This window comes from Schistocerca serialis, chromosome 2 (assembly GCF_023864345.2).
Source record: "Schistocerca serialis cubense isolate TAMUIC-IGC-003099 chromosome 2, iqSchSeri2.2, whole genome shotgun sequence".
NCBI lineage: Eukaryota > Metazoa > Arthropoda > Insecta > Orthoptera > Acrididae > Schistocerca > Schistocerca serialis.
In genome coordinates this window covers 229,030,852-229,054,438 of record NC_064639.1, presented here as the reverse complement: position 1 = coordinate 229,054,438, position 23,587 = coordinate 229,030,852, and positions in this window count along the sequence as shown.

Sequence of the window (23,587 nt, the reverse complement as noted above, 5' to 3'; positions counted from 1 at the left end):
TTTCTTCGTTCATCAGACGTCATTTTGCTTCCAAAGCAGCGACGTAATTTCACTTCGCCCACTACTTGGACAGCAGTCGAGATAGGTTTGATGCTAATCTCAATTCTCCTACTCGTAAATCCATTCGTGTTTGCCGTTCTTAAAGTCTTCCCAGTAAATAGAATATTTCATCAATTGCGGATCGCCTTGAAGACAGTTATAAATTTCGCTGTTCAATGACGATGAGTTATTGACATATTGGATGCAATCTTGAGAAATGATAGAACATGTTTGGTCTCCATTTCGTTTATCAAATGGTTCAAATGCCTCTAAGCACTCTGGGACTTAACATCTGAGATGATCAGTCCACTAGACTTAGAACTACTTAAACCTGACTAACCTAAGGACATCACACACATCCATGCCCAAGGCAGGATTCAAAGCTGCGACCGTAGCAGCAGCGCGGTTCCGGACTGAAGCGCCTAGAACCGCTCGGTCACAGCGGCCGGCTTTCGTTTATCCTCAGCCTATTGTATGTGCTGAGTAGACAGTTCACTTCGTCCAACAACTCCTGTAATTGTTCATCACTTTCATTCAGGCCAGCAAACCCATCAGTGATTCAGTGATTCCCGTCACTGACAATCTTCAAAGCTGTGCCTTGATCCCACCTATAAAACTTACAAAACTTACTTTGACTTCTTCCATTGTTTCTTCCGTTTACAGCTTAAACAAGTCGGGTGGGCACCTCTCTCTTACTCTTCTATTCTTATTGTTCCTTCTCACTTCTTGTACGTGCACACACACGCGCACACACACACACACACACACACACACACACACACACACACACACACACACACACACATGTAAGGCGCACTCGAATTAAAACGAGACAGCTGAAAAAAAATCCAATAACTGTTTATTACTTCAAACGTTATCGCCATAACTGTAATACATTTATTCCTCTTTTAGATAAGATGGCCAATGCCTTCATGGAAGTGTGTTTGCGATTGGCGATGGGAACATGATTGTACCAAGACATTCACCTCATCGTCCGAAGCATTTTTTGGTTGATTAGGGGGAGAGGACCAAACATCGAGGACATCGGACCCGTCGGAGTAGGGAAGGATTGGGAAGGAAGTCGGGTGTGTCCTTCCAAAGAACCCTCCCGGCATTTACCTGAAGCGATGTAGGGAAATCACGGAAAACCTGAATCAGAATGGCCGGACGCGGGTTTGAACCGTCTTTCTCCCATATGCGAGTCCATATGCTAACCATTGTGCCACCCCGCTGTGTGCAAATCGATGGACACAGATGTCTTTCTTCAGAGCTCCAAAAATTCTGAAATCGCGTGAGGAGAGATGGGGACGATATGGAGGATGTGTAACGGTTTCCCAGTGAAACTTCTGAAATGTACTCGAAACAACATTGGGAACATGTGTGCGAGCATTACCCTGCAACAGAATGATTCCGCCCGTCAACATTCCAGGGCGTTTACAAGTGATGGCGAATTTCAGCTTTTGTAAAGTGTCAATGCACAACAGTACGTGAATTGTGGTGCCGTGTTCCAGACAGTCAAAGACCACGGGCCTTTGCGGTCAAAGGAAAAGGTCATCATCGTGCTTGTAGTTTCGAGTAACCTCCAGAAGTTACGCTTCGAAGCCACAGCCATATTTGTGTAGCATTGGAAAAACGTCATTTGTGGCCGTCGATTTGCTTTGGACGATGAGGTGCTCTCCTAGGTACGATCATGACCGCCTTCCCTCACAGTAGAATTATTGTGGAAATAATATACAAGTGATTTCCTGTTTTCCACCTGTCCCGTCTTCACTACACTCACATATGACAGGCCGCAAAAATATTCCATACACCGTAAGAGATGCAAATCAACTGCCCCTGATGTGGATGATATAAGCTGGACCGCCTCTTACGCTGCATGAAATATTTTCCGGGCCAGTTTCACATCGCCTTCCGTGTGCAACCATTTGCGGTCCACTGACTGTCATCTCTATGATAAAATACTTACAACAACTCGAAGGCGTCAAAAAATATAAAATCCATTTTGTATAACCTTGGAGGCTGCTGTACACATTTTACTATGTCTGTTGATAGTCTGCGTTCCGAAACCTGTGGTATAATAAAGAAATGTTTTCAGTAGCTCTTTGCTATGAAACATGACGCTTCACAAAACTTACGGTGGAATAATTCCTTTCCTACACGTTCTTTTACATTCAAGCACACCAAACAAAAAATTGTTACGCTAATTGTAAAACTTCCTGTAGCCTCGACAATGCCGTTTATCACAATCTAGCAGTTCACTCATCACAACTTGAACCGTGCTACTCAGTAAAGGAAAATTGCGCAATGAGAATTTCTGGAGAATATTCTTCTAAAGTAAGAGTTTTCCAGCGTTCTCCATGTTTTTAATAGCGTAGGTCTGTATTTCAGATTACGAAATACGTTGTTTTTTCTGGCGGATTATTTTCACTTTCTTAAACTGTTTTTAATAAACAGACTAATCCAATGTTTAAAAATGTAGAGGTCTTCTATTACTGTTTCACTCAAATTCTGAGCCAAAGTTTCGGGTGAATGGAGCTGTTATATGTGGAAGGAACTTAGGACTATTGGTGTTTTCAAATATTTGATTATTTTATGATGACTGAATGATGTGCATTGTCATTAACAATATGTGAAAAGCTGTTCCATTGTTTCTACTGGGAAGTCAATTATTAGCGATTATGTCCTTCACAACTGTTCCATAAAATCGCAAAAAAAGTTAAAAAGGAAACACGAACGACAGGCAATCGTATTCTCCTAGTGTTCCTCGGCTTAAGTTGAAAACTGCGAAAAATACTATTTTGACCCTTATTAAGGATTGGTAACCAGCTAGCTGACCAGAACAATATAGAATATTTCCTATTATTTTGAGATACCTTTTCTGGGGACTACAATAAACTTCTGACCTCAGTTAAAATCCTGACGCTAGTCCCATAAAAAGTGTGTTCACTCTCGCCGGCCGGGGTGGCCGAGCGGTTCTAGGCGCTACAGTCTGGAACCGCTCGATCGCTACGGTCGCAGGTTCGAATCCTGCCTCGGGAATGGATGTTTGTGATGTCCTTAGGTTAGTTAGGTTTAAGTAGTTCTAAGTTCCAGGGACTGATTACCTCAGAAGTTAAGTCCCATAGTGCTCAGAGCCATTTGAACCATTTTTGTGTTCACTCTCAGACAATTTCGAAGGGGACGCTGACTAACTTTTTTTCTGAAGAAAAATCTGAAGAGCAGCTTCTGCCATTGCAATGTTCATCGACAACTTAAAGGCAAAACTAGTCGCTGCGTTCCCCTTCTCCATTTCAACCTGAGATTCTGAGAAACGGATTTAGAATCGTTGATTATGGCGATATTAGAAGGAATTTAATAGAACTGTGAATCTCCATAGTGAAGAAAAACCATCTTTAAACTTATGGATTGCCGGCCGGAGTGACCGTGCGGTTCTAGGCGGTACAGTCTGGAACCGAGCGACCGCTACGGTCGCAGGTTCGAATTCTGCCTCGGGCATCGACGTGTGTGATGTCCTTAGGTTAGTTAGGTTTAAGTAGTTCTAAGTTCTAGGGGACTGATCATCTCAGATGTGAAGTCCCATAGTGCTCAGAGCCATTTGAATCATTTGAAATTATGGATTCAAAGAGAACGAAGTTACGCTCATCCGAAGGTACGAGTACAAATTAAATTAACTGAAATCCTTACTAAAGCAATAGTAAATAGTTTAGTTCAAAAAATTTTACTGAGTGATTTGTGATGGTACCAGGGATATTTCAGGCGATGAAAAAATTAGTTTTTGTGTAAGATGATTTGATGATGAATTAGATCCTCATGAAAGTTTTTTGGGGTTCTGTAAAACTCATTACGTGCGTGGAGCAGAAAAGCTGCACTCATTTGTTATGTTTTTCTATAAGTAACCTATATGATGGAGCAGCAAATGGATTCATAAATGGACTCAGTTATAATTAACAAGCAGCCTCTGGCAGATCCAAGTTTTGCTCTTATGATAAGACGCCGAAACGACGTCACAAGTAAAGTAATGTATTAAGCGATCTAACAAGTTATTTTTGAAATGGCAGAAACGGGTCATGGGATGTGGCCATTGAGCAATCATGACCTAACCCCCTTTGTGGCCCAGTTCTTCCGCTGTGTCATCGGTACTATAACTATGCCATGGTATCGCAACTACGCTTTTCAGGGTACCTGTGTCACTTCTGCAAAGTCAGCACAGGCCGAATGTGGCTTATTTTACGAGAACACCTACCAAACGAATTTATTGCGCCACTCTGCCATGACGTGCGTCTGTTGACTCAGTCACGGATATCCCTTCCCGCCGCCCCCCACCCCCCAATAATTTAGTGGTGACGACGCCCATGATTGACAGCAATGAATATTGTCTGCGGTTTTCATGCAGTGGTAAAGAGTTTACAATAGTCAGTAATCGGATGTGCATATTACGTTATAAAAATACGTTTCGTCAAAACTTTGGGCACAAACTTCCGTGTAACATTTTAAGATGCTGTTCCAAACAGACCAAGACATTTAGTACAGGATCCAAATCAGATGATTTATCAAGTCAGTTAAAGTGCAGTACAGTAATTGAGAAGGTGTCAAAGCAGGAAGAAAGCTGAAAATTCCTGGCAGATTAAAACTGTGTGCCGGGTCGAGACTCGAACTCGGGACCTTCGCCTTTCGCGGGCAAGTGCTCTACCAACTGAGCTACCCAAGCATTACTCACGTCCCGTCCTCACAGCTTCAATTCCGCCAGTGAGGACGGGGGGTAAGTCGAATGTAATAAGAATGCACCAAGGCGGCCGGACCTGCCCCGCAAGGGGCCTCCCGGCCAATGACGCCAAACGCTCATTTCCAATACGTACTACTATTTTTAGCCGACACGGTAGCTCAGCGTGTTCGGTCAGCGGGTTAGCTGCCCTCTGTAATAAAAAAAAAAAACTGAGTTCATCGATCAACAATGAACTTTAACGGATGTCTTACGACGTCCGCCCCGAGCAGATACAACGAACGAAAGCGAACCAAAACGAAATTACAAAAAAAAAGAAAAATAATTGGTAGAGCACTTACCTGGGAAAGGCAAAGGTCCCGAGTTTGAGTCTCGGTCCGGCACACAGTTTTAATCTGTCAGGAAGTTTCATATCAGCGCACACTTCGCTATAGAGTGATAATTTCAATCAGGAAGAAAGCTGCTGTCATCTTGCAAGATGACAACGTTCGCAGGCTTACTTATTATCACGCTAATCACCAAGAACGTTGGGCTAAACATGTTGTTATTACTAAAGGAATTTATTGAATGAATATCCACTCTTGGATATTTTGTGAGTAAAACCGTTTAGATCGCTTAATACATTAGTTTATTCGTGACGTCGTTTCTGCGTCTGTTATCATAAGAGCAAAACGTTGAACTTGCAGAAAAACACTGAGTGTTAATCAATCAAACATATGCCGAAGCCATAGCTTATTTATAGGTTTTATTAGCTTGCACAAAACGTTGAATTACAAGTTGTAAGGTTTGCTCCGATGATGACAACAGCCATAATCACGTCATAAATAAAGTAACATATTAAGCGATCTCGATGATTTTATTCAAAAATTAAACATGCTGCTATAACTTCATGGTAACCTAATCAAGTGGGTACAGGCCATTGTACGAAACACACTTGCAAAACATAACAGGACCACCTCTGGCTTGCACTGCATACTGGGTTAAAAGCGTCACTGGACTGTCACTACATTCGATGCCTTCTATCGTTTCAAGAGGGCCACAATTGTGACTCCTGGAGCCGCGAGGAGTGGTCGCACGGTTAGAGTCGCCATGTCACGAATTGCGTGGCCCCTCCCGCCGGAGGTTCGAGTCCTCCCTCGGGCATGGTTGTGTGTGTTGTCCTTAGCGTAAGTTAGTTTAAGTAGTTAGTAAGTCTAGGGACCTGACCTCGGCAGTCTGGTCTGATAGGAATTCACACACATTTGAACATTTTGCGACTCCTCGGACTACGCAACACGCATCCAAGCATCCACGTCTGTGTTGTGGACACTGTGAGAAATAGCATTTTACAAAGTATTCGACTCTAAATGTCCACTGCTTGCAGATTCCTTCAGGTGTTCGCTGGGAAACTGATTGGGATGGACCTTCGTTCACGAACAACAGCAGTTCCTGCCAGGTTTGAAACCTGGTGCTATTGACAAGCACCGTACATTGCACTCACTATGGCACATCAAGAAATCTGTTAACTTCGTTCACAGTTTGGTCATGGAGACGTCCAAACATGTTTGATCTTTCTTTCGTTTGCCGTCAGTTCATGATCTGTGCTCAGTACACACTTCATTCCATCCAACATGTCCCTAATTCCTTCTTACTTCTTGTACACACACACACACACACACACACACACACACCCGCGCGCGCGTTGCACTCAAATGAAAACGAGTCCGCTGAAAGAAAGTAGGTAAACTGTTCATTATTTCAAAAATAATCTCCATAAATGTTAATACAGTTGTCCCACTGTGAAACAAGACGGTTAGTGCCTTGGGGGAAAAACGCTTGCAGTTTCTTGCGCAACTATGACTGTACCCAGAGGTGCACCAAATCGACAGCCAAGAATGGCATCCTTAAGACATCCAACAACATACAAATAGCTTAGGAGACTGTTTCGAACATGTGTAAATTCTGCAGCGCAGTGAAGATAACTTGTCAACACGTTGGTTCACCCATGAGTTGTCTAGGCCTACAAATCGTATGGAATTTTTTAAAGCCCTATTTCCATTATCACGCGTTATGTCAGATCTGCTTCTTTGGAGCTTTCACCATTCTCAAACTCAAACTGTTCGTCATTTTAAAGATCATCAATCGTTTGTTTCGCTCCTTTGTATATTACTCTGGTCACCAACTTGCTTGCACGAGCTATCAACTTGACTGTATGGTACTTCTCGCATTTATCTGCTTTCACTATTTCCGGAATTGTGTGATCATGTTCACCGGAAAATCCTTTGATGTATCTGACAGTTATTACAGACTAATCGTTGGATGCCACTTACCACAGTATTTTGAAACTCTCGACTCTGAAAGTATTTTATCGGTTCCTTCCGCTTTGTTTGATCGCAAGTCTTCCAATGCTCTGTCGAATTCTAATATCACATTTCCTATGACCCACTTCTTTTTCTATCACATCATCTGAGAGCTGTCCCCCTCCCCTCCCTCCCCCGTTAAATAATTCAGTTTGCCCTTGCCTCCTATCGGCTTTCTCTTTTGCATTCTTAACGTTGACACCTTTGGTCTTACGTTCAACCTTTCGATGATCATTAAGACTTTACGCAGAGGTTAGAGATGAAGTTACGTTTTACTGCGATTCGATGTTTCCTCGTAGTCCTCACAAAAGCACTCACTGTAGTAATACACCGCTGCAGCCTCTTCTGTTTTGTGGATCGACTCGCACCTCGTGTCCCATTCTCGTGGAACACGGCGCACGACTGCACTGCCACCTGGTGAGTGATGACAACACGAACAGCGCAACGAGCGACGACAGTTGCTGGCGGAGCAGTTGCTACCTGCCGTGGCATTGTTTGCTGGCGACAACGACAGCCCTGCCATTTTGAGCGCCACCCACTTCCTGCTGCCACACTTGGGGCCGCTTGTACTCCGTTGTTGGCAGTTGCTCCCGTTGTCAGAGCAGAGTTGCCATCGCACTTCCCGTTGCCCGGAGCGGGTAACGTTCTGCTACAAGTCAGTAGTACAGTGTGTTTCAAAAGGACTAACCTACAATGCCATATTCTCTACATGGATGAAGATAGAAACTTGAGATTAATTTTAATTTACACGTGGGGCTAGAAAGTTTTTATTCTTGTAGAACCGTCCTATTTTTCGCCGTACAATCACGCTAACGTGAGCACCAACTTTGTTAGACGTCACAGTGGAATAGCCACGCACAAACGACAGGTGGCAGCACTAAGACTGGACGACATACACTACTGGCCATTAATATTGCTACACTAAGAAGAAATGCCGATAATAAACGGGCATTCATCGGACAAATATAGTATACTATAACTGACATGTGATTACATTTTCACGCAATTTGGGTGCATAGATCCTGAGAAATCAGTACCCAGAACAACCTCCTCTGGCCGTAATAACGGCCTTCATACGCGTAGGCATTGAGTCAAACACAGCTTGCATGGCGTGTACAGGTACAGCTACCCATGCAGCTTCAACACGATACCACAGTTCATCAAGAGTAGTGACTGGCGTATTGTGACAAGCCCGTTGCTCGGTCACCATTGACCAGACGTTTTCAATTGGTGAGAGATCTGGAGAATGTGCTGGCCAGGGCAGCTGTCGAAGATTTTCTGTATCCAGAAAGGCCCGTACAGGACCTGCAACATGCGGCCGTGCATTATCCTGCTGAAATGTAGGGTTTCGCAGGGATCGAATGAAGGGTAGAGCCACGGGTCGTAACACATCTGAAATGTAACGTCCACTGTTCAAAGTGCCGTCAATACGAACAAGAGCTGACCGAGGCGTGTAACCAATGGCACCCCACACCATGACGCCGGGTGATACGTCAGTATGGCGATGACGAATACACGCTTCCAATGAGCGTTCACCGCGATGTTGCCAAACACGGATGCGACCATCACGATGCTGTAAACAGTACCTGGATTCATCCGAAAAAATGACGTTTCGCCATTCGTGCACCCAGGTTCGTCGTTGAGTACACCATCGCAGGCGCTCCTGTCTGTGATGCAGCGTCAAGGGTAACCGCAGCCATGGTCTCCGAGCTGATAGTCCATGCTGCTGCGAACGTCGTCGAACTGTTCGCGCAGATGGTTGTTGTCTTGCAAACGTCCCCATGTGTTGACTCAGGGATCGAGACTTGGCTGCACGATCCGTTACAGGAATGCGGATAAGATGCCTGTCATCTCGACTGCTAGTGAGGCCGTTGGGATCCAACACGGCGTTCCGTATTACCCTCCTAAACCCAGCGATTCCATATTCTGCTAAGATTCATTGGATCTCGACCAACCGAGCAGCAATGTCGCGATACGATAAACCGCAATCGCGATAGGCAACAATCCAACCTTTATCAAAGTCAGAAACGTGATGGTCCGCATTTCTCCTCCTTACTCGAGGCATCACAACAACGTTTCGCCAGGAAACGCCGGTCAACTGCTGTTCGTGTATGAGACATCGCTTGGAAACTTTCCTCATGTCAGCACGTTGTAGGTGTCTCCACCGGCGCCAACCTTGTGTGAATGCTCTGAAAAGCTAATCATTTGCATATCACAGAACCCTCTTCCTGTCGGTTAAATTTCGCGTCTATAGCACGTCATCTTCGTGGTGTAGCAATTTTAATGGGCAGTAGTGTACAAAGTGTGTCAGACGCCCGCTCATTGTCTTAATGCGAAAACGGAGCGACTTATCCGACGTCTAAAAGAGCATGATCATTTTCTTCCACAGCTAGGGTGGATGCATTTGCGAAACCGCTAAGTCTGCAAACTGTTCGTGTGCCGCCGTGGTTAAAGTATACCGTGCATGGCAAAGTGGTGCAGTCCAAAACCAGCGCCGAGGAAGCTATGGTGCACACAGAGCCACAGATGACAAGAGGCGAACAACGGCTACGGAGATGTGTTCAGGCGAATAGATGTCCAACTGCTGAGCAACTGACAACCCGGGGGAACCAAGGCGCTGCCAACAGTATCTCCACAACGACCGATTAGCGAACTTGCTACGTATGGGCAACCGGCTGCAGGTGCTTGTTTCGTGCACTAATGCTTACAGTCCGGTGAATTTGGCACCCGACCCTCGAGAAATCTGGATTTTTCTCAGAGTTCTCGGTAGATCTGTTATTATTCCAGAGGTCTTTCTACTAAATTTAAATAATTCTGCAGAATTTCGCGAAAAAACTCAAGTAATCGGGAAAATCAAAAATGGTTGAAATGGCTCTGAGCATTATGGGACTTAACATCTGAGGTCATCAGTCCCCTAGAACTTAAAACTACTTAAACCTAACCTAAGGATATCACACACATCCATGCCCGAGGCAGGATTCGAACCTGCGACCGTAGCGGTTCCGGACTGAAGGGCCTAGAACCGCTCGGTCTCTCTCTCTCTCTCTCTCTCTCTCTCTCTCTCTCTCTCTCTCTCTCTCTCTCTCTCTCTCTCTCTCCCTCCCCCCCCCCGTGTGTGTGTGTGTGTGTGTGTGTGTGTGTGTGTGTGTGTGTGTGTGTCACACACCAACACACACACACACACACACACACACACACACACACACACACACACACACACACACACATAGTCTACTCGTCCCACCTACGACCCAGCTTAACAGTTCATTATGCTGTGATGTTTGTTCTTAATTTCAGAAGCGTTGATCAGTTCGGTTAAACAAAAGACTGTCAACAGTGAATCGAAATTGTACTGCTAAAATTGTAATTGTATTATCTTCCAAACGCATTGTTTAATAGATTTTATAAATAGCACACAGCAATTTTGTTGTGTTACAAGAGCTGAAGAAAGAGACTCTCTGCTCTAACACAAACTCTTTGACATAATGCTAGCCACACTCTTTGGTTTATTAACGCTTGTTATCTATGGGTAACTGCGTAAATTGTAGTACAGTTAAAGTCACTGGAAAACATTCATTATATTTTCCGGAATACTGTGCACACCAACATCCAACCAACGGATACTAGTAACTCTAAGTAAAGCAACAAAATCAGTCTCATAATGTGAATAACTCTCGCTACTCTCTGTGCTTACATGTTTCGTTTATACATCGTGCCACAGCTACACGACTCCCACACTGCTGCAGACAATCAATTAATATGTACCATTTGATGATGAATTGCTACGTCATTCAAAACCGGTAATGGGATTATAAAAGAATTGAAGAATAAACAAAAAACACCATCAGCCGCAGTAATTTCAAGAAAGTTTTATTCATCACAGTCACAGTGTTCCTCATCCATAATCGATAAAAGTTGTAATCAAATTCAGTACAGAGAACTCTAGAACTATGGAATATCTACGGAGAAGTCTTAAAAAAATGTAGATTTCTCGAAAGTCGGGTGCCAATTTCACATGACTGTGGAAATGGGTCCCTCATTACTGCTGTCATCTCATAAGCTATCACCTGCAAAAAAAAAAAAAAAAAAAAAAAAAAAAAAAAAAAAAAAAATACCGTTTTCTGTGGAACTCTTCGGGAGCTATTCAGAATTTCGATTATTATTTTTTTCGCAAATCTGGCAGTTTTTTTTGTACAAGATTAAAATTTTTCCAAGTATTATTGTTTTCTTTCCGAAATTGTGTAAAACTATTCAGATTTTGTACAGAGGACTCTACAACTATGACATACACATCAAGAACTACGAAAAAAGGTCGGGTGCCAGCTTCACCTGACTAAAGTCTGATTTAAAGTAGTCGTCACTTGACGTTTGCGCTGCGAAGCTGCGGCGTTGTCACGTCAAGCACTGGCTGGAGGCAGCCGCCTCAGCGCATCGCTACCCCCGACGATAGAAAATCGTTTTAAAGCCTGTATCTTCTACAAAAAGTAAGTAAAAAATTTCAAACCCACATATGAGGTATATCTCTACAATGTCTCTCAATCTGTCAAATATCTATTCTTAATTTTAATTAGGACAAGAGTTACGTTAATTTGTTTGAAACCATTTAAATTCTCGATTTCGCAAACAGCTTCCAACTTATCACGTCATTATTGAAAACTATTGCTGTCACAGCAAAACATTTTTTCCATTCATTACCAAAGTAACGCACTCGGCAAAGAATCCTTAAAAGTTTTCATAGTGCATTACGTTTCCTGTATATAAATTTCTGAAAACAGCGTTTTTAAACAACCCTATCAGTGCAGAACTCCAAACAAGTAGACGTTTAAAATCTCTATCTCCTATAAATATTATGTAAATATTTTGAAATTTACGTACAGTATTGGTGTCAGTGGTGTCTATAAGCATATCAAATATCTTTTCTTAATTTTATTAGGGCCGTTCTTACATTAACTGTTGAAGTGTGAGAAACTCCTAAATGGTTCAAATGGCTCTGAGCACTACGGGACTTAACATCTATGGTCATCAGTCCCCTAGAACTTACAACTACTTAAACCTAACTAACCTAAGGACAGCACACAACACCCAGCCATCACGAGGCAGAGAAAATCCCTGACCCCGCCGGGAATCGAACCCGGGAACCCCAGCGTGGGAAGCGAGAACGCTACCGCACGACCACGAGATGCGGGCTGAGAAACTCCCGCGTCCGGAAAAGTTTTCTTCTTTAGATTGCAAATCTTGAAAACTATTACACACATTGAATAACTTCTTGGTGTGCATACAAAATGAAATACACTCCTGGAAATGGAAAAAAGAACACATTGACACCGGTGTGTCAGACCCACCATACTTGCTCCGGACACTGCGAGAGGGCTGTACAAGCAATGATCACACGCACGGCACAGCGGACACACCAGGAACCGCGGTGTTGGCCGTCGAATGGCGCTAGCTGCGCAGCATTTGTGCACAGCTGCCGTCAGTGTCAGCCAGTTTGCCGTGGCATACGGAGCTCCATCGCAGTCTTTAACACTGGTAGCATGCCGCGACAGCGTGGACGTGAACCGTATGTGCAGTTGACGGACTTTGAGCGAGGGCGTATAGTGGGCGTGCGGGAGGCCGGGTGGACGTACCGCCGAATTGCTCAACACGTGGGGCGTGAGGTCTCCACAGTACATCGATGTTGTCGCCAGTGGTCGGCGGAAGGTGCACGTGCCCGTCGACCTGGGGCCGGACCGCAGCGACGCACGGATGCACGCCAAGACCGTAGGATCCTACGCAGTGCCGTAGGGGACCGCACCGCCACTTCCCAGCAAATTAGGGACACTGTTGCTCCTGGGGTATCGGCGAGGACCATTCGCAACCGTCTCCATGAAGCTGGGCTACGGTCCCGCACACCGTTAGGCCGTCTTCCGCTCACGCCCCAACATCGTGCAGCCCGCCTCTTGTGGTGTCGCGACAGGCGTGAATGGAGGGACGAATGGAGACGTGTCGTCTTCAGCGATGATAGTCGCTTCTGCCTTGGTGCCAATGATGGTCGTATGCGTGTTTGGCGCCGTGCAGGTGAGCGCCACAATCAGGACTGCATACGACCGAGGCACACAGGGCCAACACCCGGCATCATGGTGTGGGGAGCGATCTCCTACACTGGCCGTACACCACTGGTGATCGTCGAGGGGACACTGAATAGTGCACGGTACATCCAAACCGTCATCGAACCCATCGTTCTACCATTCCTAGACTGGCAAGGGAACTTGCTGTTCCAACAGGACAATGCACGTCCGCATGTATCCCGTGCCACCCAACGTGCTCTAGAAGGTGTAAGTCAACTACCCTGGCCAGCAAGATCTCCGGATCTGTCCCCCATTGAGCATGTTTGGGACTGGATGAAGCGTCGTCTCACGCGGTCTGCACGTCCAGCACGAACGCTGGTCCAACTGAGGCGCCAGGTGGAAATGGCATGGCAAGCCGTTCCACAGGACTACATCCAGCATCTCTACGATCGTCTCCATGGGAGAATAGCAGCCTGCATTGCTGCGAAAAGTGGATATACACTGTACTAGTGCCGACATTGTGCATGCTCTGTTGCCTGTGTCTACGTGCCTGTGGTTCTGTCAGTGTGATCATGTGATGTATCTGACCCCAGGAATGTGTCAATAAAGTTTCCCCTTCCTGGGACAATGAATTCACGGTGTTCTTATTTCAATTTCCAGGAGTGTAGAATTAAAATTCAGTCTAACTTACCGTAGGGAGATGACGAGAGCTGGCCTAACGGTATTGCTTAGTCTCACAACAAGAATACGGATTAATCGAAATAAATTCACAAACACAATATTTAATGGCAGTAAGCACAAAACACACTAATCAGACAATGCGAAAACACCGCTTAATTCAGAGTCAGTGGAACTATCCGTGTCGCTGCTCGTATTGACAGATATAATCAAGTCTTCGACACTTTGTTGTAAGATACCTTCATTGTTCCACGCGTCCTGTATCACTCCTTTCACGTGATGTACTACCTTCTGCCAGTCTTCCGATGTCACAATTTCAACTGCCTCTTTCAAAAGGCGTTCCACTTCGGTTAATGTGAATTTCTTATTTTCTGCAGCAATATGCCGTTTAACCTGAGCCCAAATCAGCTCTATTGCGTTGAAATGGCAATGGTAAGGAGGCAATATGAGCACTTTATGGCCGTATTTTTTGCTACTTCATCCACAATGTAAATCGGGTTCTTTGGCTTGTGTTGCGATACAAGTTCTAATAATTCTGCCCTTGTCAAATTACTGTCGAACTGTACCTTATGTTTCTGTAACCAGATAACAATGTCGTTTTTCCTCGCTGCCTTTGTGGGTGCTTTATCTTGTATTACTGAGTGATAAGGAGAGTTATCAATAACAATGATAGAGTTTTCTGTTAAGTTCCGGAGCACACAGTCTTCAAACAATTTCACAAACGTATTGTGGTTAATCTCTTCGTGGTAGTCAGAGGTCTTATGTGGACTGAATAGCAGCGGACAATTTGGAATGAAACCCTTTGAATTTCTGGCATGTGCTACAATTATCCTTTTTCCTCTGCCGATCGGAGCTGCCATACTACCGCTGATGGTATCGTCCGTCCGGCCTTTTTTTAAACTGTGCCCTGCATTCACCCACGTTTCATCAAGCCAAATGATATCATCAAAATTTGTTCCCACTAATTCTCTAAGGAAGCAGCATTGGCAGGCTGCAATATCTTGGCGTTCCATTAATAACTTTCTGCCAGAGATGGATTTATACCGGTATCCTAACATTTTCACTACTCGCAACAAAGACGATTTACTACCCTGAAACAGGGCAGCCGCTGTGAGGGTAGCACGAAGTTTTTTGAGTGTTGGATACTCCTTCCTCTTCTCTAGTCGCCTCTTTTTCCCAGGTGTCTCCAGTTTAGATTATTCACTTGAGAGCCTTCATTCGTGAATTTCTCCTTGCAGATTCTTATTACTGATCGTTCGCTAACTTGCAGAGCAGCTGCAGTTCGCCCCACCACCTTATCCAAAGGAACGACAGGACCTCCTGCATCCCTCTCTCTCTCTCTCTCTCTCTCTCTCAAAACATTCCCTTACGGAACACACGTATTCACGCGCCTGACTGCGTATAACGACGCCATGTCCGCCACTTTTTGGAGGTTTCTGAGAAGTGTCCAGCCTCGGCCTCCCTCTCTTGCGACTGCTTTCATCAGACATCGTAAACACGCGAAGCTACAAGTCACTCAAATCTCTCACCCGCACGTCTACAACGGCTGGCACAATGCCTTAGTCAGCTCAGCAGAGTGAAGTGGCAATGCAGTGGCAGCCGACAGCTCCGGTTGCCATTGGTTTATTGGTGGCGGGAGCCCTGAAGCCCGTTGCCTGTCAAGTGACAACTAGTTTAAATAATAATATAATGCTGACTGCTGTTCACCAGCGACGAAGGCTGGACTTTGCACGCCACTACCGCTCCTGGACATCCGCTGAGTGGCAAGAGGTGACCTTTTCAGATGAATCGCGTTTTATGCTCCATCGGACAGATGACCGCTGGCGTGTGCAGCGTGAAACGTCTGAAAGCAAATATCCTGTAACAGTCGTCGGAAGAGTCCAGATCGAATGACGGACTGTTATCGTCTGGTGATCGCGTTCGTGGCACTCCCTGTGTGGTCTCGTTATTTTGGAAGGCTTGGAAGGCACAATGGTTCAAGCCAAGCATGCATCTATCCAAAAAAATTTGGTCGTACGTACAATCTATGAACGCTAGAAATAATTCAATACCTTCTCTTGCTGACAGTACGGGTAATGTAATTGATGATAATAAACAGAAGACCGAAATTCTAAACATAGCTTTCAAAAACTCGTTTACGGTAGAGGACTGCAGCACCATTCCCCCTTTCAATTATCGAACAAACGCAATGATGGCTGACATCGTGTGTAGTATATCTGGGATTGTAAAGCTTGAGATCCTTACACGCCAGGAAGGCATCTGGCCCAGACGGTATCCCTGTAAGATTATGTGTTGCCTATGCTACAAATATAGCACTATTCTTATCCGTCATCTATCAGAGATCATCGGAACGGCGGAAAGTTCCACGGGACTGGAAGAAGGTCCAGGTCATAGCAATCTATAAAAAGGGTAGAAAATCGGACGCACATAACTACTGGCCAATTTCACTAACATCCATTTGTTGTACAATATTAGAACATATTTTGCGTTCAGACAAGCTAGACTCTGAGAAGCTCATCTGCAGAAACCAGCACGGTTTTTGGAAACAGCGGTCATGCGAGACACAACTGGCCCTCTTTGTGCATAATATACAACAGGCTCTAGATACCGGTTTTGTATCCCGCCAGGAAGGCGGCGCGTGGGTCTGCTCCTGTAACGGAATGCGTAGGCCGAATGTAGGAAGCGATCAGGAACAGGTGAGGTAAGATTCTCGCTACAGCTTTTTACGGGAAAGTACATTTAATTATTAGTCAATTACATACGTAACTTTACTTTTGCCCGTAGGTGCAAAACTGTATTCCCGTCGTAAGTAGTACATAGTCTCAACAGCAAGCTGAGGTTGAAGCTATGTTTCTAGGCCGTCTGCTCTTGATGAAGTCGGCTGAACCTGCAGCGGAGCTCGTAGATCTAAACAGCGCCTGCTAGAGGCCGCTGCTGTCGGTGTCTCGTAGTAGTGCCAACTTAACTTACGCCGTGGCATAGTAGCTATCAATACCACTACCGGCTCCCAGGTTGATGCCATATTTCTCGACTTTCGAAAGGCGTTCGACTCGGTTCCGCATTGTCGCTTGCTCAAAAAAGTGCGAGCTTACGGTCTATGCGATGACATATGCGGTTGGATGGAAAGTTTTCTAACAGCCAGGGAGCAGTATGTCGTCCCGAATGGGGTGACTTCATCGGAAACAAGCGTAACTTTAGGTGTGCCCCAGGGCAGCGTAATAGGTCCGCTGCTTTTAACGATTAACATAAACGATCTGGTTGATAGTATTGACAGCGGCATTAGACTGTTTGCCGATGATGCTGTAGTCTACAGGAAAGTAGTGAACAAATCAATGAGGACTTGCAGAAAATAAATGCGTGGTATAATGACTGGCAGTTGTTCAAATGGTTCAAATGCCTCTGAGCAGAGCACTAGGGGACTTAACATCTGAGGTCATCAGTCCCCTAGAACTTAGAACTACTTAAACCTATCTAACCTAAGGACATCACACACATCCATGCCCGAGGCAGGATTCGAACCTGCGACCGTAGTTGTCGCTCGGTTCCATACTGAAGCGCCTAGAACCGCTCGGTCACGACGGCCGGCGACTGGTAGTTGTCTCTCAACATTAGTAAGTATAACCTACTGCGTACAACAAGGCGAAAATCCCCATTAATGTACGAGTACAAAACAAATGTCCTGTCTTTAGAAGCGGTAACATCCGTCAAGTATCTGGGTGTGACTTCGAAATGATCTCAAATGGAATGATCAGATTACAGAAGGAACGGGTAAGGCAAACTCTAGATTGCGGTTTATTGGTCCTGAAGCGATGCAGTCCTTCAACAAAGGAAATAGCTTACAATACGTTAGTTGCACCAGTCTTAGCGTATTGTTCGTCTGTATGGGACCCTTACCAGTTGGGTCTGATTCAAGAGATTGAGAAGGTCCAAAGAAGAGCGGCGAGATTCTTGACTGGTACATTTAGCTATGGCCAGAGCGTTACAAATCTTATAGAAAGTTTTAAAGTGGGAGACACTTGCAGATAGATGGCGCGCTAAACCGAAGGCCCTACTCATTAAATTCTGAAATCCGATCGTCACCGAGGATATAGACCATATGTTATCACCACCAACTTTCAAATCACGCAGTGATCACCATTCAAAGATAAGGGAAATTAGAGCTCGTACTGAGGCGTTCAGACAGTCGTATTTCCCTCGTGCGATCCACGTGAGGAACAGGGGGGGTGGGGGGGGGGGGAGAAATATTACTTTGGCGCGAATTGTGCCCTCCGCCACACACCGCTTGGTGGCCAGCGGAGAATATATGTAGAAGGACCGTGTGCAACCCTACATGTAGTTTGCTTTTCCTCGGCACGATGTCATATACCAGCGGGACAATGCATCGTGCTACGCAGTTCGCAGTGTACGTGTGTGGTTCGAAGATCGCCAACGTGAGTTTACCGTAGTCCCCTTGCCACCAAATTCCATGAATTGAGTCTCAGTCGTGAATATGTGGACAACTAAACTCAATGGTGAATCTGAATCTGTGAACTACTACGATAGGGCTGATGCGGCGTGGATTCTTGAGAAACCTAGCGCAGCTGGCCAGAGCATCGTAGTCACATGGCTACACTTCCCTATCGGTAACTTCCAGAACTTTACTGACTCTTTCTGAACGTCTCGCAGCCATCTGTGCTGCAAAAGAACATTATTCAGGCTTTTGGCAGGTGGTCACATTGAAAAAGGCTGATCTTCTGTCGCTTGACCACGTGGGCATTCGTGTTCATAACCCACTCGCAGGAGTTAGTTGCCTTGTCGATGACATAATTAACAAAAAAGGGAAAGCTGCAGTAAATGAATGATCTTCGATGAAGTTTGACTTGAAGGTATACGGTAAACCCAAAAGAAACACAAATTGAGTAGCCCTGTCTCACAAATGTACCTGTCTACGAACATTTGCCAATGATTCGGCCAGCTAACTTCCTGCTGCAGGTCGAGTAATAAACATGATAAATACATCAGAAAGTGCAATACAGCAATAAAATCGAAAACCAGCACCTAAAGAGAGATCAAGAAATAATGTCGTGAGACGAACCTTGAAAATGAGAAATGCAAACCACTGGAAACAGGTGTGGTACGTTAGAGCTTACTGCACTACTAATGACCCACTTGCGGGGTCGAATGTGAGCGTCGCATTCGGTGTGACTGCACAATAACAACTACCGTATCTACTGGAAGCTCCCGACCGACGATCACGTTACCCGATTGCTATCTGCTGCAAACATGTTGCTGCTCCCAAGGTTATGGAGAGGCAGTGTGTTCTGAGGTGGCGGTAGCTTGGACGTTGTGGCTACTCACAGGGAGACACGTCCTACATCTTCGAGCGACTGCTTAAACTGAAGCCCAGAGATCGGTCTTCTGTGCTTTTATTTCCTCGGCCGCCATCCCTAGTACACATCCGCTGGAGTCGAAGTAGAGCCCGCTGCCAACATAACTTGGGAAGGAGGCACTAACGGTTCCTATGCCCCCAGACAGCCAGAGTGGCTCGGCCATTTGTAGTTAAAGTTACGGGCCCTGTCTGGGTGTCAATTCTTCAGACTCACAGTCCCCACACGCCAGCGTGTCCTCCAGCCATGTTTTACGATGACGGCTGCAACTTTTAAAAAACTTGCCCTATTGAGCAATTTTAATATTAATTGACTGGTGAACAGGAAAAATGTTTAGCCCCATACAGCCGACAGCCCGGCATGCAGGCTTGACATCAGTAGTGTTTGCTGACAAGAGAAAATTAGTTTTGATAGTCAAATTGATTGATTTAATTAGTGAGCCTTTCAACTGTTCAATTACTAGGTCCGTGTTTGGTACCAATAAACTTAGCGTTTCGTCAGTATAATGAATTTATAATCGGATTTTCCGGATTAATCCTATTTCTCTCTCCCCCCACCTCTCTCTCTCTCTCTCTCTCTCTCTCTCTCTCTCTCTCTCTCTTTGTCTCTCTCTCTCTTTGTTTTCTGGTAGTGGGGAGGGCTACTGCGGGTGCTGTATCTGTACAAGAAAAGTCTATGGCTTGCATTCCTCTCTCTCTCTCTCTCTCTCTCTCTCTCTCTCTCTCATTCGTACTTTCTCTCTATGGTTCCATGATCTTAAGGCTGACCCCCGAAATATTCCATCCTTGACATGCCACTATAGCTGAGTGTATTGTCACGTCAAGATGGGAAGTGCTACTAATTTCGGCTTCTGTTGTTTCCTGTTGAGCCAGTTGAGTTCCAATCCATCTTGGCCAAAATCTTGTCGACCATCCCCTTGATGTTCCCGGCACATCTCAATATCTCTTCCGTGTCATATTTTAAGGCAACACCCTCATACAGCTATTACCTTGATGTGCGTAGCAAGACGCCATCCTGCTTTTTCGCGGCTCTGCTGTCTCTCAAGACCTTTCGTTCTTCCTTCTCCAGTCTAATAAGGCCCTCTTGCCGAAACTATTAGTCTGCGTCGCGTTTAACGAACAAATTCTGACTCTCAATATATAGTTTATACTGTGGCATTCATCGACAGGTTCTTCTTTGCATAGGTTGTCTTTGCAACACATCGTGGCTTCTCATGCTGTTGGGACTAGTGGTGTAGTAACGTAGCCTGGCACCAAGTGTGGAGTATTAACTAGCGCACCCCTCCCCCAACTCTCACCAACCTCACAAAAATGTTTTTAGGGGAGCAATTTTTGATTCAAGTGGTTAAGTAAGCAATGTATAATCTTGGCTATGTTATAAACGACGTAGTTTAATTGTTTATTAATGAAGCAGTACAATTAACTAAAGATCATCTTACTGGTAGGTGACTGCAACATGCAGTACATTAGTGCAGCGTCTCTGTTTGATAGTGTCTGAAAAGTTCGGTGCAATGTTCCTTCAGATTTGCGTTAATTTCCGGAGGTAAATTACATCAAACGTAAAGGACACTCTCAAATACAGACACTACTCTAATGTGTTTCATACCAAAGCCAAGGCAACTTTAAGAGAAAATTAAAGTCAGTCTCTCCCAGAGTGGGAATCACATAACTATGCGATCACTGTGGGAAGTAGACACTGGGGACATATGGAACTTCGGGTCTGTCCGTGAAGCGTGCTATGTTTTTCAGCTAAAAATAATGAATTGTCAACTAGAGAATCATGCTTGACTTATAGTGGACATCAGTAATTCTTCATTAGTCTCAGTTCTGAAAAACTCCTTAACACGATGCAACCGAAACACAGAAAATAAGAAAAATCTTAATGCAGAGTGAGCTTGAGAATAGATTTGTAAAATTCTTATTCATCCGCTAGCAGTAATATTAAAGATTTCCAACTAAGAGACTGTTTTGGAGCTCTGCCAGCCTGCAGGAATATTCATAAGTGTGGGATTTCTAGAAGGACTCGATCTTCAGAAATCTCGAACAGTTTTCAGCTAAACTTTGCGCAGTCGCCGGAATTCCGGTTTCTAATAACATTCCTAGACTCTAACACAGCAAAACGCTCTGATATATATTCCATGGTTGGCAACAAGTATCGATTATTCAGAGAACCTGTAGATGCACTCTGTCATTGACTTTCTTAGTATCCTCGCAAGTAGAAGTTCTGCAACAAGAAGATAATTTCTTTTGTATTTCTCAAAGAGTTTTAGAATCCACGTAATACATATACCGGAACTGATTCAAGAATCTTTAAATACTTCTGAGCATGGTTGACTTTTCCTAAGACCACCATAAACACAAAAATTACAGCAACGAGAAATCACACAATGAAGGTGGCAGAGTTTGAGCAGCTCCTCTGCTTTCTATGGTCTTAAAGAAGTTTCTAAAGTACCGAAACACCGGCTTCAGAGCTTCGTAGTGAAAGTCTCTTACCTTTAACTTCAGTGTCTTTCAGAACGATCGCCCATCCTTGGGTAGAAGCTGAGTAAAACACTCTCAAACTTTCTAAAATGTTCAGAAAACGTCACACACTGTTCCAAAAGCGTTCAGTCCGCGCAAGTTGAGAAAGTGATTTGATATGGTACAAAAAATGTCTTCGAATTAAGTTCGTCCCTACCACTGTAGAAGCATTGTGATGTCCTTGTCCTTGGCTCGTTACTATATCCAGACCATCCTACCATCCTGTTCAATAACATGCAAAATATCTTCTCTGGTAACTTACATTCGAAACGCGTGCTTCACTATTTGCATTACACAATAAAAAATACACTCCTGGAAATTGAAATAAGAACACCGTGAATTCATTGTCCCAGGAAATGGAAACTTTATTGACACATTCCTGGGGTCAGATACATCACATGATCACACTGACAGAACCACAGGCACATAGACACAGGCAACAGAGCATGCACAATGTCGGCACTAGTACAGTGTATATCCACTTTTCGCAGCAATGCAGGCTGCTATTCTCCCATGGAGACGATCGTAGAGATGCTGGATGTAGTCCTGTGGAACGGCTTGCCATGCCATTTCCACCTGGCGCCTCAGTTGGACCAGTGTTCGTGCTGGACGTGCAGACCGCGTGAGACGACGCTTCATCCAGTCCCAAACATGCTCAATTCAATGGGGGACAGATCCGGAGATCTTGCTGGCCAGGGTAGTTGACTTACACCTTCTAGAGCACGTTGGGTGGCACGGGATACATGCGGACGTGCATTGTCCTGTTGGAACAGCAAGTTCCCTTGCCGGTCTAGGAATGGTAGAACGATGGGTTCGATGACGGTTTGGAGGTACCGTGCACTATTCAGTGTCCCCTCGACGATCACCAGTGGTGTACGGCCAGTGTAGGAGATCGCTCCCCACACCATGATGCCGGGTGTTGGCCCTGTGTGCCTCGGTCGTATGCAGTCCTGATTGTGGCGCTCACCTGCACGGCGCCAAACACGCATACGACCATCATTGGCACCAAAGCAGAAGCTGAAGACGACACCTTTCCATTCGTCCCTCCATTTACGCCTGTCGCGACACCACTGGAGGCGGACTGCACGATGTTGGGGCGTGAGCGGAAGACGGCCTAACGGTGTGCGAGACCGTAGCCCAGTTTCATGGAGACGGTTGCGAATGGTCCTCGCCGATACCCCAGGAGCAACAGTGTCCCTAATTTGCTGGGAAGTGGCGGTGCGGTCCCCTACGGCACTGCGTAGGATCCTACGGTCTTGGCGTGCATCCGTGCGTCGCTGCGGTCCGGTCCCAGGTCGACGGGCACGTGCACCTTCCGCCGACCACTGGCGACAACATCGATGTACTGTGGAGACCTCACGCCCCACGTGTTGAGCAATTCGGTGGTACGTCCACCCGGCCTCCCGCATGCCCACTATACGCCCTCGCTCAAAGTCCGTCAACTGCACATACGGTTCACGTCCACGCTGTCGCGGCATGCTACCAGTGTTAAAGACTGCGATGGAGCTCCGTATGCCACGGCAAACTGGCTGACACTGACGGCGGCGGTGCACAAATGCTGCGCAGCTAGCGCCATTCGACGGCCAACACCGCGGTTCCTGGTGTGTCCGCTGTGTCGTGCGTGTGATCATTGCTTGTACAGCCCTCTCGCAGTGTCCGGAGCAAGTATGGTGGGTCTGACACACCGGTGTCAATGTGTTCTTTTTTCCATTTCCAGGAGTGTATATAAAACAGGATTGCAAAGAGCACCACATCAAGAACGTGTTGTAGCAGTTACATGATTTAACAAACGTAACAGCCATGTCTTTTTTGTAAACACATGTGACCCACAAGAGAATCTGATCTTTAAGGAGAATACCTCGAGTTAATAAATGTCCTT